General features: G+C 33.4%; 1 protein-coding gene across 3 annotated transcripts in view; it reads left to right on the top strand.

The window, feature by feature from the left end:
- Nucleotides 1-16,268, top strand: part of LOC130900163 (uncharacterized) — a 67,541-nt gene that overhangs the window by 47,518 nt on the left and 3,755 nt on the right. The gene's annotated exons all lie outside the window — the stretch shown is intronic.

The raw sequence follows: 16,268 nt of genomic DNA, 5'->3' as shown, positions 1-16,268 counted from the left end.
CAGGAATGAGACGAGTCGTAGTTCTAAAAAAAAGAAGAAAAACGTTTTTTCATAGTTGAATTCTTTTCCTGCTTTGACATTTCATTTACCACAAAATTCGATATACAATTTACTATTATCAAGGTTATAGGGAATATTACACAACATAATGAAAAATGCTTAATCATCAAAAATCAAATATAACGATGAGTCATTCAGATAATGAAGAAAATTTATTAGAAACAAATTTTTATCGGCATCCATTTATCATCCAATTCTACTTTTTCCCATATTCCTATTCTTTGTTTTTGTTTTCTTCAATACTCTTTACGTACACCCTAATTTTGAATCAAGATCACTTTTGTTATTTCTTCAAGAGTCAATGTGATGAATCTTGCACGTTACACAATATTGTATAAACCTCTTGCCATTGCATTCTGGTTTATAAATGAAAGAAATCAAATACCAAACGTCCAAATAAATGCCAGCAACAATCGACGAATCAACAATATTTACTATAGAAGACTAGAAAGTTAGTTTCACAAAATTGATTGATTGATAAATCAAAAGTAACAATTTTTTCTTTAGAATTGCGTCTTGCATTTCATCGCACGATTTGTTTCGTCAACACAAATATACACGCCATATGGTAATTATACACTTTCGCGGTCACCTGGTTTTTTGGTTAGGTTAGGTTAGGTTGGGTTAGGTTAGGTTGGGTTAGGTTAGGTTGGCTCTAGAAAACCGAAAAATGGATGGATTTTAATGATCTTGGTCTCAAAATGTTCCATTTTACAGCGGATTATATAGAATATAGTACGAAACTATTCACGAAAATTGATTGTTTTTCATCGATTTCATTTTAAGCTATAAAAACTGAAAAAATCATTCTTTTTGGATTTTTTTTTAAATTGTTTATTAATTTATGTAGAATACAAAAAAAATATAAGAACTTTATCTGATAATACTCATTTTTTTTATAAATTCGCCGTAAAATGGAACATTTTGAGACCAAGATCATTAAAATCCATCCATTTTTCGATTTTCTAGAGCCAAAAAACCAGGTGACCGTGAAAGTGTATAATTACCAAGAAAACCGTCAAATTATTAGTATGAAGTTTGTAATTTTTTAATTTCTCATGTTTTCCAAATGTACAACTTCATATGATTCTGACATATTCTTTAGTATGTTTTGCTTTCTATTCAAATAAAAAGAAATATTACGACTTAGTGTTGCACAAATATGAAAAACTTCTAAGCGATATAAAGAGAAAGCATACTACAGAAACTTGTTTTTGTTAGTGTTTGTTGGTAGATACTTTGTTGAAATAAAAAATATTTAGAAAGTTACGTGTAGCGGGGACACTACTCGCACTCGGAAAAATAATTTCGTCTCGTTTATCGTTTTTTATATTTTAATATAACGACTTCTATTTCATATTTTCTTTGACGTAAGCAAAACAGTGATTTGGAACTTTTAGAACTTTTTTAAACACAAGTTTAATTTTTTTATATATAATGTGAATAAAAATATTCCGATCCAATTGCTTAGCGGTGCAGATACGAGGTGAGACCGAAAAATTCATCTACTCTAAGTAGTATATCTCAAATCCTATGTGTTTAAACAAACAGTGCTACTTATTTAGTACTAAAAACACATAAACAATGCCCAATGTAAAAAATAATCAATACTGTAGTGTTAGAATAACTTTAACAAGAATGCATTTGTGGCTGACTTCTACGTGTCCTGTTTATTTTGAATTATTATACCTAATACTCAATATCTACCGAACATTGTTCGGGCTCTTTCCGAAAATAACAAATGCGATAAAGAGGAAACATTTTGACACGATTTTTACCATTGAGGAAGCCATAACAAAGTATAAGAAAGCCCAAAACACCAAACTCACGTTGTCTGATGCGCGTTTCTCTGAAACTCAGAATTCTGAGTGTTGATGTAGTAGTAGTTTACATAATGTTGAGTATGAATAACACGAACAGTTCCAGAAATTCCAATTTATTATATAAAAGATATTTCGAAAAGAGAAATAGTACAAAGTTACTGTTTTACGTATTTTACGTACTTTTACACACCACCCCGTATGTATCTAATAGCGAATGACGTGAAACGTTAATTGTACTATCATTAATAACGAATTAAGATCCATTCTAAATTATGTAGTGGAAAAAAAACATGTTATGTGATATTACAAAATTTTAGTTCAGAATTTTTAAACATATACGTTCAACCTTGTCAAAAACAAGTTAATTAATTGAAATCAAAAAGGAAATTGGTGACATATCGGTTTCTAATTAGATTAAAAAATGACAAATTATTTTTTGAAGGACCTGAGCTCGATATAAACGATTCTACATACGTCTATCCAACGCACGTCACAGCGTTGTTCTATCAGGATGTGATCAGGACTCATTGGTGTTATATTCATAGTTTTAAGACTGGTATGGCTTTGACACGAAGAAAAAGGAAGACTCAAAAAGAGATGGTATGCGAAGATCTAATGAAGAAAGTAGTTCGGAACTGGAAGGTGAAGACAAGAAAATAATGGAAGAAAATTATTACCACGCTATGGACTAGAATGACTAAATGGTCTGTTCATATATTTCAAATGAAAATTGTCTGAATTAAATTTTACTGAATACAAAAGAAAAATAAAATGTTCATAACGTTTTGAAATCTAGGAGAAGACCTCTTAAGGACGAACTCAAAAATGTATTAATGGTATGTCCTCCCCTGTTATGTAAAAAGGACTTAACTCGCCCATTCATGGCAACAATAAGGAAGTTAATGGTATCCATATCCATTTTTCTTGGGTCTAGAATTTGGAATCCTGTAGGGTCAATTCTTATTGAGATTACTCGTTCCACCAAATTCCCCATGTTATCAATGAGATTTTTGTCTGGTGAATTTACTGGCCACGATAATATTCTGATTCTCTAGATCATTATGTATAAGATCTAGCAATGGAAATGGAATTGGCCAAAATTTTCTTCGGATAAGATAAATAATAGGTTCAATAACGTTTTGAACACATCAACCCCCTGTCAAAGTGCCCTATAGTGGGAATAGGCTACGTACGACGATCATGTATTCTGCTTTACCAAAATATAACTGTATGAAAAGACTTTTTCGGTAAAAAATAGTCTTTCTGGTCTTCAAACTCTATATCGCCGACAATTACTAAATCAAAGCTGGTTTTCTCCGAAAACAAGTCATTTCTCATCCAACTTAAAAGCCTGGCTCAGTGTTCTAGTACTCAATGGAAGGGACCTAGCTATTCTTAATGGTCTCCAAGATCGCAAATTGGTTCCAGCAAGTCTCCGTTGTATTGTGGTACTGAAAATGAATCGACACACGTGCTTCTGAATTAAGTTCGTATAAGTAAGACCATTATGGCTCTATTCCGACGTATTTAACTTACTATACACCGATTTTTTATTGTATTAAGACGCAAAATTTCACATTTCCATTCACCGTTAGTTTTCTGTTAGTTTATCCGCGATTATATGATTCGGCAATCTTTCCAATTGCCAGGCGTAATTACATACTCGATCGATGTCAACCCTATGACACAGATGGTCGCACTAGTCTTCTTCGTCTCGGACTATCTTCTCTTCTCTCATACTATTTTTTCTTGCCGGGTCAGATATGGATATGAAGCTCGTTTTTGTAACCGAAGCTAGCCGTATAGCCCCCAGATAGATAGCTCACTTTGCAAATTCGTTGCTACCTGACTGGTGAACACACTTATGAACCTTATGAAGCATATTTTCGCACTGGTTTTCCTCGTCTCAGACTGATGCTCTATATCATATTACCTGGTCAGATATACCACTACTATGAGTAGCTCAAAGTCGAAATGCGAAGAATTTAAACAAACAATGCATTCGGTTTGTTTTTATTTGACGACCTTGTACATTGTATTTCCTCTACAAAACGGTTTCTGTATGTCGAGTTGAATGGATAAAGGAACATTGAAATTTCTCTCCGCCAAACAATTTTCAGTATAAACAACTCCGATAATAATATTAAACTAGATTCGATTTTATTTTTGAAATTTTAAAGTACAACGAATTCTAAATTCAACGTGTATTGTTTACCATAATCAAGTTCTTGCAATTTTATGAATCTATGAGTAAAATCTTTTGAATTATTTATACTCAATGAGAACATGACGATTATAAAATAATGATATTAAGTTTTAAATTATGTAAAAATTGTCGAAACTTAAGTATCTTATTAGACAAAGCAGTGTATTTTACATCTTAAAAGAAATAGAGAAAACCGCCCTAAACTAGATCGTTTTTGATAAGCAAATTTTTAATACGAAATTCTCAATGAATAAGTTCAGTTCTTTTTAAACTATTTCTTATTAATCAGAAGCACTGATGTACATATTTGGTTGTGAAGCAATGACTTCTATCGACCTTGCTGAAATTGAAAATCTTGTAGTGTGCGCGGGCGGATCGTTTCAAAACGTTATATAGATATTTTAAATATCTTGTTTTACCATATTAGACCACGTTAGAAAGTATTTTGTGTATCTAAAAAAATATTTAACTTGTTTTATTGTGACCCTGAGAGTAGGTTGATGCTATATGTGAATTAATATTATATCATGAACAGATAATTAGAATACTTGCTTTATGTAATCTGCCTATTCGATTTTTAAATAAAATAAATTGTTAATAAACGCCGTTCCTTCTATTCCTATTTATTCAGTATTCTAACCAAGTGTCGCATAATTTATAATGAGATTTCAATTACATTCCAATCATAAACCAGTTTGTGACGTTCGTACCTTATGTGTAACATGATTTTTACATAATATGTAATTATATGTTTAGATTCAACGTAGATCTAATTATTTATATTAATATTAACGGGGATTCACCGAAAGTATAACGTGCTATTTACATTTTATAAGCTGTAATGCTCGCTACCAGCTACTGTTAGCTGGTCTTCCTCACAAACCAGACCACTGATCATCTATGACCGGGAAGTATGAACGGTGACAGATGACAGGGAGGCGAAAAAAAACCAAATATTATAATTTTTACTTTATTAAAGTTAATATATAGTTGAATTTGCGAAAAGTGCGATACGAATATTACTTTTCCCCCTAAAGAACCCGCTATAATGGCTCCCAACGTGCAACTTTAACAATCAAAGTTACAATAATATTTTGTCTGTCGTCCTTCACCGTTTACTCTCTCTAAACGTAAATGGGCAGTGGTCTTGTTTGCGAGAAAAACCAGCCACAGACACGTTTGTGCCGTCAACCATCAACCCCTAAGCTAATGAATGCGAAACAGGACAATCCACCACCCCATGTATGTTATTCCGACAGGTCGTCATCGTAATTACCGTCACGTTGTTCGCGCGTAATGTCCTTCCTCATCCCCTAGTTCTGTGGGTCTTCTCTCTTTGTGAAGAGTAGTGTCCAGTGCCTATACACTATACACCCTTGACTTCTTTGTTGTTTTGTCAACGAGTAGGCCTTAGCCTTCTCTGAACTTGTCCTTGATGTATAACAATGAACTTCACTACGAATCCTCGGTCTCCAAGATAGCTCGGAAATAGTTGTTAAGCGTCCGCATATATTTCTTCGAAGCTTGTGGCCCAGGAGACATTCATAGCGATATTTTGTTGGGCATGTTCTTGTCTTGTTCCCATACGATCGAGGCGTACGTTATAATCGATATTATGATACTCCTGATCTATTTTTTCCACCAATTAATCCACAGAGTCTCACTTTTTCCATAGTGCCCTTAACGTGTGCGTTAAAAGTAAGTTCTTGGTCTATTCTGACGTCTAGATGTTTGTCTTCTAAACTTCTTCGTTGCTGCTTTTTATATTCTTCATTCAGAAGCTGGTGGGCAAACTTTCAATTGTTATTTGGTGGATTTGTTACTACAAAAACATAAATAACGAACTACTTTCATAATAAAAAAATGATTCCAATTAGATTGAAACTTATGCGGATTAATAAATGCAATTATTTAATCTGTGGTGATTACGTTTTATACAGGCAAATTGTATAATCGCATATTTCAATTGCTATGGAAAGTATAAATGAATAACAAATTAATTAGGACAATTTCCATGTAGGGAAATGCATAACGTGCTGGAATTTTTTATTAACAACGACGTAATTAACTTTTACTTTATTATTATTCACGGTGCATTGAAATGTGACAAATAATTTCATGCACCGACTACTGAAATAGTTATTGATATAACTACTTTTTTTATAGATACAACTCGACCGTCCAAGATTGGCTCTTTTGAATCGATCCACTGTAAACTTTTGACTATAACTATATTTTTTTTTTTTTTTTTCAAAAAGTCTCAATGGTTCAATCGAAAATGGACTTGGTCAGCGAGCTGTTGCTAGACAATTGGATATGACCTCCGCAGAGGTTTGAAGAGTCTGTCAACGTTATAAGAAGACTAGAATCTTTCGTAGGTGACCTGGAACAGGTAGAAGGCGATTTACAACTGCTCGTAATGACCGCTTTATTGTGTTTAAGCAATCGTCACCTTAATGCCGTTCAAGGGCAACGACAACTCTTTGAGGTGCGAGGAGTTACTACTACTTAGCGATATTACTAACTAAAACACGATAGGAAAATAACCTTAACGCTAAAAAACCTGCGATTGTTCCAAAATTAACTCCAGGTCATTTATGTTTTGTACATGATCATCAAGAAGAATGAGGATCTGTTCTGTTCTCTGATAGGTCCAGAATATGCTACCACGGTAGCGATCGAACCAAGAGAGCGAGTTGCAGATTGCTGCTTTGAAGAGCGGAGTGCTTATGGAAGTGGTTCCTGTATAATCTGAAGTACAATTTTTATACGAATCGACCCTTTGTTTAACGGCTGATATAACGGGTCATACATGAGAACCGGATGTTTTTAAAATAATCATAAAAAATTTAATATTTACTTTATAAAAGTTTTATTGGTACAGAAACACTTGTTAAATCATAGTATTTGTTCCTCACTCACTTACGAAAAATTATGTCCGGCAAGTTATGTCCATTTTGGGCAATACGTTGTTGAAGCCTTTGACGGAAATTGGCCTCCATTCTTTGCAGCATCAATCTGGGTGACGTGTAGACGAATTGCGATCTTTAGATCCTCCAAAGTACGCGGTTCAATGTTGTATAAACGTTTCGTCACTCATAACGATACCAAATTTTCATTTTCTTCAAAAATGGTAAGCATTTTTCGACAAAATTGTCATCGCTGCTGGGAATCTTGCTCTTTTAACTGCTGCACGACGGCTATCTTGTAAGAATGGAAATTTAGATCTGTATGCAGAATCATATCGTACTTGTGCTCATTTTAAGTGCTCCTGAATGCCTCTGAATAGAGCGGCGTGTGCTTCTGACAAAGGCTTTCCTTACACGTTCAATGTTCTTCAGAGTGCTAGCAATTCGTTGTGGACCCGGTGGTTTTTCGACTTGTTCGAATGGATATGATGGATATTGAACTTCAAAAATATCCGGTTCTCGTCATTGACTCTGAATATCGAGGAGATTTTAGCAATTCATCGTCGACTACATTGGAGACGAATTTACTTTTATGCGTGACAATGCAAGGGCGGACACCGCCAGATTCGTGCAAGATTAAATTGCAGAAGTTGGTTTTCTGGTTATGGAATGGCCAGCGTACAAACTCGATCTAAATTCGATAGAATATATATAGGATGAGTTAACAAGGAGAATTAGTGCTAGATCTATCCCAAACTCGATCCCAGAGGTTAAGAAACAAGTGCTAACTTGATTAAATCTATGCCTAATCGTATGAGAGATGTTATTAATGGAAAAGGAGGTCATACTATTTATGTTAATAATAGAAAAGCTTAATCCATTAATGTCAATATGTTAAACATAAGAAGTTTTCGTAAATTTATACTCACATCTATCAAATTGTCTTTCAAACAGCATATTTTTTTTAATCTGATGAAAAATTTGGAAAAAATTAAGTATATATCTATTAATAAATGAAAATACTGAAGTTATTATATTTAAAAACAAACAAAAAAGTTAGTGACTTGGAATTTGTGAGGTAGATGAATCAAGCTTACCCTAAAAATTATTAGATATTGTTTTATTACAGATAAGAGGGTTGCTACTTGAATTTTGACTTATGGCAACACTGCTGTGAATATATCAAATCTGACAATGTCATAAAAGTTTGACATTTTTAATGGTGAACGGTTTCTGTGACTTTCGACGTGGACTTTCGGTGATGAAGCACCGTGTTTCGATGGTTTTTCGATTTCATTCGTGGTCGCACTTCGCACACAAAATTTGTTCGCGCCCGATACAAATTGTCGCCCGTTTTCTAATTTAACATAATTCGACTGGATCTTCCGCTAAAAGAGAGTTATTTTGACACTATTCCTGACTTACAGAAGGCCAAACCTCGCGCTATTATTATAAAGAAAATAAAGGTTGTTTCAGCCGTGGTAGTGTTTAATTTATGATTTTTTGGACTTTTACCTATCTGTTATTCAATTAGGCGTGGGTTCTGTGACCTATTACATAGATTCCCGACATTTAGCAACAGCCACATCATGTAGTTTCCGGTATGAATTATTTTTACGTCTGGCTTTATCATACCGCGCTAGGATTATTATAAAAGTGCTTGTTATAAGTAAAATGCTCTTCTGGATATATAATTATCTTACAACTTGAATGAATCTAGTTTCATCTGCGAAAGTTTCAAAATTACATGTTAATGTATATTAAAAATTGTACGCTTCAATTTATAAAATTCTAATATACCGCGATAAAAGAGAAAAATAAAGAAAATAATAATTTCTTTAATAATTTCATGTTACACATACCCAATTACACTCCACTTCACGTGTCGGAATGTGTACCGTACTTTTAATATATTCATGACCTCATTTAGATTTAACTGACCAACTGCATTCGAACCGCATTTTTCATAAAACCGCAAGTAATATTTATGAAATAATAATAACGAGGAAAAGAAATTGAATGTTTCAACTCACTAATTTAACTTAAAAAATTTCTATGATTTACAAAAAACACAAGAAGTTGTTTTTTATAGGATGAATTTCTTCTTTATAAAGTTAAAACATACTGCAAGAGGTAGATGCAAACCCCATTTCCAATGGAGTCACGTTTATGTTAAATGATGCAGTTAATTGCCACAATTGTAAATGGATGTGGCAACATAGAAACAAATGCCTTTGAAAGTTGTGTTTAGGCAGGTACGAGGATGATCCCAGAAGTACCTAGACTGATCTAGAGATGGTGGTAGTTGCTTGAATATATATGTTTCAAGTTTTTAGTGAATTTGTACACATGGGAAACATTGGTCATAGTAATGTGATACAATACTTTTATTTGAAAGGCCTTAGCCCAACCGATATAAAAGCTGAACTAGATTCTACTCTGGGTGAGACTCCTGCTTCGTTATCAATTGGGTAGCAGAGCTTAAAAGAGGCCGTACGACCTGCGGAGACCAGCATTGACCAAATGAGGTGACGGTTAAATAAAATCCACAAAACGGTACTGGACGAACGACTTTTAAGTAACGTTTAAGCGAAAAATTAAGCAAAAACGGCCGAACTCGGCTAAGAAGAAAATTGTTTCGTAAAGACAAAGCACCAGATCACACATACATTATTGCAATGGCCAAAATTATTGAATTAAAGTTTGAATCGCTACCTCATACACAATATTCGTCAGATTAAACCCCCTTGGAATATTTTTTGATCCCAGACTTGAATGGAACTCGGTGGTCGAAGATTTTTCAACAATTAAGAGGTGATGTTGGCAGTTATTGGCTATTTTGAAGAGCTTGACGATTCTTATTGTAAAAAGGTTACTGTTGCAAAAAATGATGTTTGTAGACAATCTACATTTTTCGATTTATCGTCTTCAAACTAGTTTTTCTGGTGATATCGGTAGAATAAGATCGGAACAAATATGTTAAATACTCTACCTTAAATACCTAACCTAATCTAACCTAACCACTACGGTGGAAAATAGAACTGTCTCGTTCTGAACCGGTCTAACCTAGACGTACTATTTGTTCTTCTTAAAACGTCTATTTTCTTGGCTTCTATTTTTTTCTTAAGTCGTTTCTTTATACTCCACGTTTCCGTTTTATATACCAATCATTGCATTGTAGATTCTCAGTTTTTCTTGCTTTCCTATTTTACTATTCCAATTAGTGATTTAGTTATTGTTCTTGCTCTGTTTATTACACATTTTTTTCATATTATCTCGCTATAATTTCTTTGTTTTCAAGTTAATGTCGATTGTATCCTCTTCTATAGAGACAAGTCAGTGGGGTATTTTAAAATTTGACGCCCTGGACCGATTAGGTTTGCTGCCCCATAAATCAAGGAAAAAAAATCATTTATTAATGAAACAAAACAAATATTCACATTTTTAGTGATCCACAAATGCGTAATGGTATTTCTGTATATGGAAATGCCTCCTTTGAATCTCTTTCTTTAATAAATAGGTTAAGTTGCCTTAAACTCATTTTTCTTTCATGAGAATTGTTCCAGTTATAGAGCAATTGGGGTCTTATGGTTAGCTCTCATTTCCGGTTCAGATATTGTATCCAATTTGCCTACAAATACAAAATTGGCGGTTACTGCATAATAAGAATATTTGCGTCTTCTGAACTCGCTCAACAATTGGTCGCATATTGGGAAGAAGGTATCGACTCCAAAACGATCAGTTCTTGTCTAGTTTCTTCCTCTTAACTATTTTCTTATGGATGCTTCTTTATTCTTCTGAGCATTTTCTTTCCTCAACTTCTTCAAAAGCATCGAAAAATCCACTTTTAGAGCCTGGAATTCTACATCTGCGTCAACACCTATATTAAATTGTTTTAACGCAGATCCTCAAAATTCCGACAATATGACCGTTTTTAGACAATTTAATTGAGCCAAGAGCTTCATTTTTAACCAAAGCCTTCTGTGGGATCACGTTTTATACCTTCTGGAACCGATATTAGCTTGTCCTGGACTGACCATCGCCATGGCCCTTTGGTAAATATGACACTGAGACAAGTACTGTGCATTTTCTACTGTCTCTGTCTCAATTAAGGATATAATAGATTTTCAATATGAATAATTAAATAGGAAAAAACTATTTTTGAGGATAAAAACAATGTGACCAGTATTACTACTAGAGTTAAACATCACAGTATAATTAATGGATGTAAGGAGTGCGTGGAAACTAACTACGATGTAATATCACTCCAAACTATCCTCCATTCGTTTATATTCATTACTTTCCATCTTATCCCATTGAATGTACCTTCTTTCTGCCTCTATATTGACTTTCTTACTCCATATTCCTTGGTCTTTCTTTTTGTTTCTGTTTTGCTTCTTGTTTCGTATACTCTTCTAAGCATTTTGTCATCTATCATTCATTTCATTCCCAAATTCTTAGAGGACACTGTGGAATTGGAAAGAGAACTGCGATAAAAGGCGTAATAATATAATAAGTGTAATGTAATCTTCAGTATATAACTTCTAAGATAAATTGTAAAGTAAAAATTCTTCTTATGCTAACACAACATTCGCCCTTTTGCTGTTTATCGTTTTTTTCATATTATTGTTTCATATAAAACACGATCCACGTCACGGAAATAAGTAGAATGTAGTTATTTCCATCGTTGTCCTTGAGAAGAGCACCGTGGTTCTAAAATAACCACGATTCATCAATCGTGCATTACAAAATAATAAACAATCATTGCCGAAGGGAAATGTTTATAATCAGTTAATAATTTTTAATGAGAAAGTGTTTCGCCTCGACTTATCAAAAATTATAATACAGTTAAATCAAAAGTTCCGCCCAAAAAAAATCAAAACCCACAACTAATTTTGGATGTTAAAAGATAATTGCTGTGGTTACGAGATTCGGCAGTTGTCCGGTAGCTTATTAACAGAAAGTGAAGGCTGTTATGAATGATTCGCAAAAAAATGAGATTCGATGTTTGAAATATAGTTAAGTACATAGAAAGTGAAACGAGTTACAGTAATATTTTTAACATAAACTAGAAAGTGTCGAAATTATCGAGATGATATAAGAGATGGGTCATTATAACAAATTAGATTTTTATATATACAGTTAGGTTAAGTTATGTACTGTTATCTGGTTGAATTTACTGACCATTTCCCCATGGAAGGTATCATGGAAGCAACAGATAGAAATGATGTTGATTCAACAATAATTCTTCGAAGACAGTCCTTGCCCAACAGAAAACACAAAAAATTTGGACAAAATTATATTTATTTTTCAACGTAATCTCCTTTTAGCTTCATAAACTTTCTGCAGCGTATGTTCAATAAGTTCGTGATTCTTTTTATAACAAGAATCGCCAAGTTCATCAAAATAGCCAACATCACCTCTGCATTGCTGAGAAATCTTCAACCAAAGAGCCATTTTTCAAGTCTGGAAACAGTTAATGATCCGAGGGGGTTGAATCTGGCGATTAGGGAGCATGAGGTAGCAATTTAAACTTTGATTCATCAATTTTGGCCATTGCAATAACAGATGTGTGACCCGAAGCATTGTCAACTGTAGTTATCAATAGATTAGAAAAAATTAATTAGATATACACAAATATTTTGTTAAAATAAACATGAATAATGAGTCATAATTTGGAAAACGACATTATAAGTTGCTTCCCGATTTATTATTTACTTTGTGCACGCAACCAGAGCCGGATTAAGCTAGGGGCTTGGGGGGGGGGGCTATAGCCCCGGGCCCCAGGTCCAGGTTTTAATGTGTTGATGCCACAAATCTAAAGTATTGATACTATTTTGTGAATTTTTCCGGGTTTCCGAATTCCTTAAGGGGGCCCCGTCATTATTTTAGCCCCGGGCCTTATAAATCTTAATCCGGCCCTGCACGAAACCTATGGGCTCGACGCTCATGAGCTTGGAACAAACTCAGATTTAATATATAAATAAAACAAATATTTATTTTACCTTCGGTCTTCAAAAATGGTAACTTGTTTATCGAAAACAAAGCACCGACACCATTCTGGTATTTTTTCAAAATTTTGGCCATTGCAATAAAAGATGTGTGACCTGAAGCACTGTCTTATTTAAACAAAACTTTCTACTTAGCCAAATGCGGCAGTTTTTGCTTAATTTTTCAAGATTGTCAATGGAAATTATCTCAGGCGCTTCCCAAAAAACCGCCGCTATGACTTTGTCTGCTGATGAAAGGGTATTTGTCTTTTTTGGAACCGGTTCTCCCTTTCAAGTCCATTATTTTGATTGTTCTTTTGTTTCGGGTGTGAAGTGATGGAACCAATTCTCATCCATGATTCATCCAGTCTCCTTTAAACATATTAGAGCTTCAAGGTATTGGCAGAAGAGGATGACCTGCCGAGTCATCAAACATCAACTGCGTGGAACATATCTCAGCCCCAATATCTAAACATATCTTAGAACGCCCTTTTAATACACTTGATGAGTTAGTAAAAGCAGATTATAGGACGCAAACTAAAACGTTTATTAGCAAGTTAATTAGAAATTTAGAGGGCGTAAGAGAGAAAAAACATTTAATGCATTTGAAATTCTATTGGCCATTCCAAATTTAGAACAGATTCTTTGTTTGTCCACTATAAACAATGTAAAACAAAATGGAAACAATCATACATGTTGCCCAAACTTCTGTTGAATAGAACTAGCCTCTGATGATGATAACTTCGCTATCGAAACGCGCGTCAGATAGTGTAATTTTAAGTGTTGGTGTAGTGGTAGAGTTAACGGTGTGTTCAGTATGATCATCAGCAACGGTTACAGAAATTCCAATTTAGTAACTGAGTTAAAGTTATTTGTTCAGTAGTCTTGACAATGATTTCAAATTTTTTTTGTAATAATTGATAAAACTAATAATTTCTTCGCAGAAATTAATTGATTGACATAATATTTAAAAGCGTCTAGATCTGAGTCTAACCCACGTATTCTTTGAACTGTGAAACGAAACAATAATTAAAGCTTATGTGTTCGTTGTTTAATACATTTTCTTGGTTACGTAAAAGTTTATTCACATATCGACCTTCCGGCATTATTATTACGAAACCAACAAGGAAAGAAAGTGTACACAACGTTAAAAAATAGTTTTTTTTTATCTTAAGTACAACATTTATTCACTCCTACAAAAATGATTCAAATATCCACGCAAGTTTTCTGTTTCCGTAATCTAATTCTATTGTAGAAGCTACCATTTAGTTTTGAGTCTTTTTTTGGATGAACAACATCTAGTCGCTCCTTGCGAAGCATCTCAAACCCATAGAAAGAGAGATTCATTGGTTAAATTTGGTAGGATAAGGAGGAGGGTTTGTTAGAGTGGGCCCTGATAAAGGAATTGTTCCTCTGCAAGGCTGGGGTTGCTGTGGTTGCGTGGGGTTGTGTTTGCTCAACTTTTCTAGAGGGGAAAAGCGGAAATTTTGGCTAGAAGAAAACGAAAAGGAACTTGCAAGCAAAAACGGGTCTTCTCGAATTGGTTTGTAATGCAAACTGTAATACCAAGATAATCTGCAGATATTCATAACCTAATACAATTACACAAAATACTGTTGTTAGTAAAGGAAAAAACTACACAAGAAAATTTTTTTAAAGAGGTTTATGCCTAAAACTAACTAGCTAACATCTAAAGCACTTAAGTTTGAAGATGTTTGTATACAGAGACATTATAAAAATGTTTATATTATGAAAAACCATTGATTTTATGAAGGTTTGGGTCTACGTAGACACGATGGCATATTTCTTGGATTTAAAAATGTTTCAGCTGAATTAGAAGCAACTTTAATTGAATTTCAAAGCATACATGGTTGACTAACTGAAGGTGTGAAGTCTGAAAGTCAAGTAAGAAAGTATGGTGAACACCACGATCGGTATTCCATCTTTTTAATGTGCGTCAACCATTCCAACAATCCATCATTTCAACAAGGAAGTTGATAAAAACGATAGAAATTTCAGAGGACGTATTTTCCTAATGAACTGTCCAAATAAAAAATACTCAAAGTATCTATGCAATATAAACTTTTGGGTACAAGCCGACAACATAAGATTCTAAAACTTGGATGAACATTTTCACAAAATACATGTTCTAGTTCAAATATAAGAAAAACAGAACTATAATTTTCTCTGTTAACAATTCGCAACAAAAGCAGAATAATAAATGACTTCCGGCTTCAAGGATATAAGTAGATCACCAGCGGCAGTAATTTTTGTTGTCATACTAGAAGATAAAATATAAATTATCGTTATACATTGCAGGTACAGATAATTAAAAGAGAATAAAGTCACGATTCGCATTATTGAAGTTATGCATTAGGTACATGACATTGTTTTCATATTAGCATGTCGGTCATGTGCTAGTTTTTTTGCATATCTTGTTAATTTCTAATTAAACCAGTCAAGTGTTTATTTAATTAAGATTATATCTAGAAATTAACAGGAAGACAGGGATATTTGAAGAGAAAGCTCTATGTCAGAACCCCGCATAATGTTTTTAAACTGTGTAAAGTTGAAAAAAGAAGATTCTACAACAGTACAGCAACTTAATAGAAGCAGAATCCACTAAGAACTAAGAAGTAAGATGCAGTAGTGAAGAAGAAGATTTGGATTCAACCAGAGTAGTGGAAAAAACATTATACTGACATTTACTGGTCTGGAAATAGACAAATAGTTTAATTTGGTGAACATTTCAGCTCTGTCTTCTAAAAAAATTCGTATTCCCAGTTTATTTTGTCAAAAATTTGATTCAATCAGTTTATTTGGATCTCAGTTTATTAAATAGTTAATTTTGGATTCTTTAAGTTTAATGTTGATAAAAATTTTGTTTTTCTTCACTCTATTTTGATATAAAATCGGCATTTTTTTTTCGTTTAATTTGATTTAAATTGACTTTTGTAGCTCAAGGTCACCAAAAATTGGTGTTTCTAAATACATTTTTATTAAAATTTCGTTTTCTGTAATTAAAATGTCAAAATGATTAGTAAAAAATTGGATTTACTCAGTTTATTTCGATCAGAAATGATTTTCTTCAGTTAATCTTGGTCAAAAATTGGATTAATAAGTTTAATATTCTAGTTTGATGAAAATTGACATTTCTAGTTCAATTTGGCCGAAAATTGGCATTCCTAAATACATTTCCATTAAAAATTGGCTATTTTATATTAGTTAAATTGGTCTACCTACCCACCATTTTAAAAAATCTACCTAATACTTACGCTTA

This window comes from Diorhabda carinulata, chromosome 12 (genome assembly GCF_026250575.1).
Source record: "Diorhabda carinulata isolate Delta chromosome 12, icDioCari1.1, whole genome shotgun sequence".
Taxonomy (NCBI): Eukaryota; Metazoa; Arthropoda; class Insecta; order Coleoptera; family Chrysomelidae; genus Diorhabda; species Diorhabda carinulata.
The sequence above is the reverse complement of the archived record's forward strand: the minus strand, read 5'-3'. Positions and strand labels throughout refer to the sequence as shown.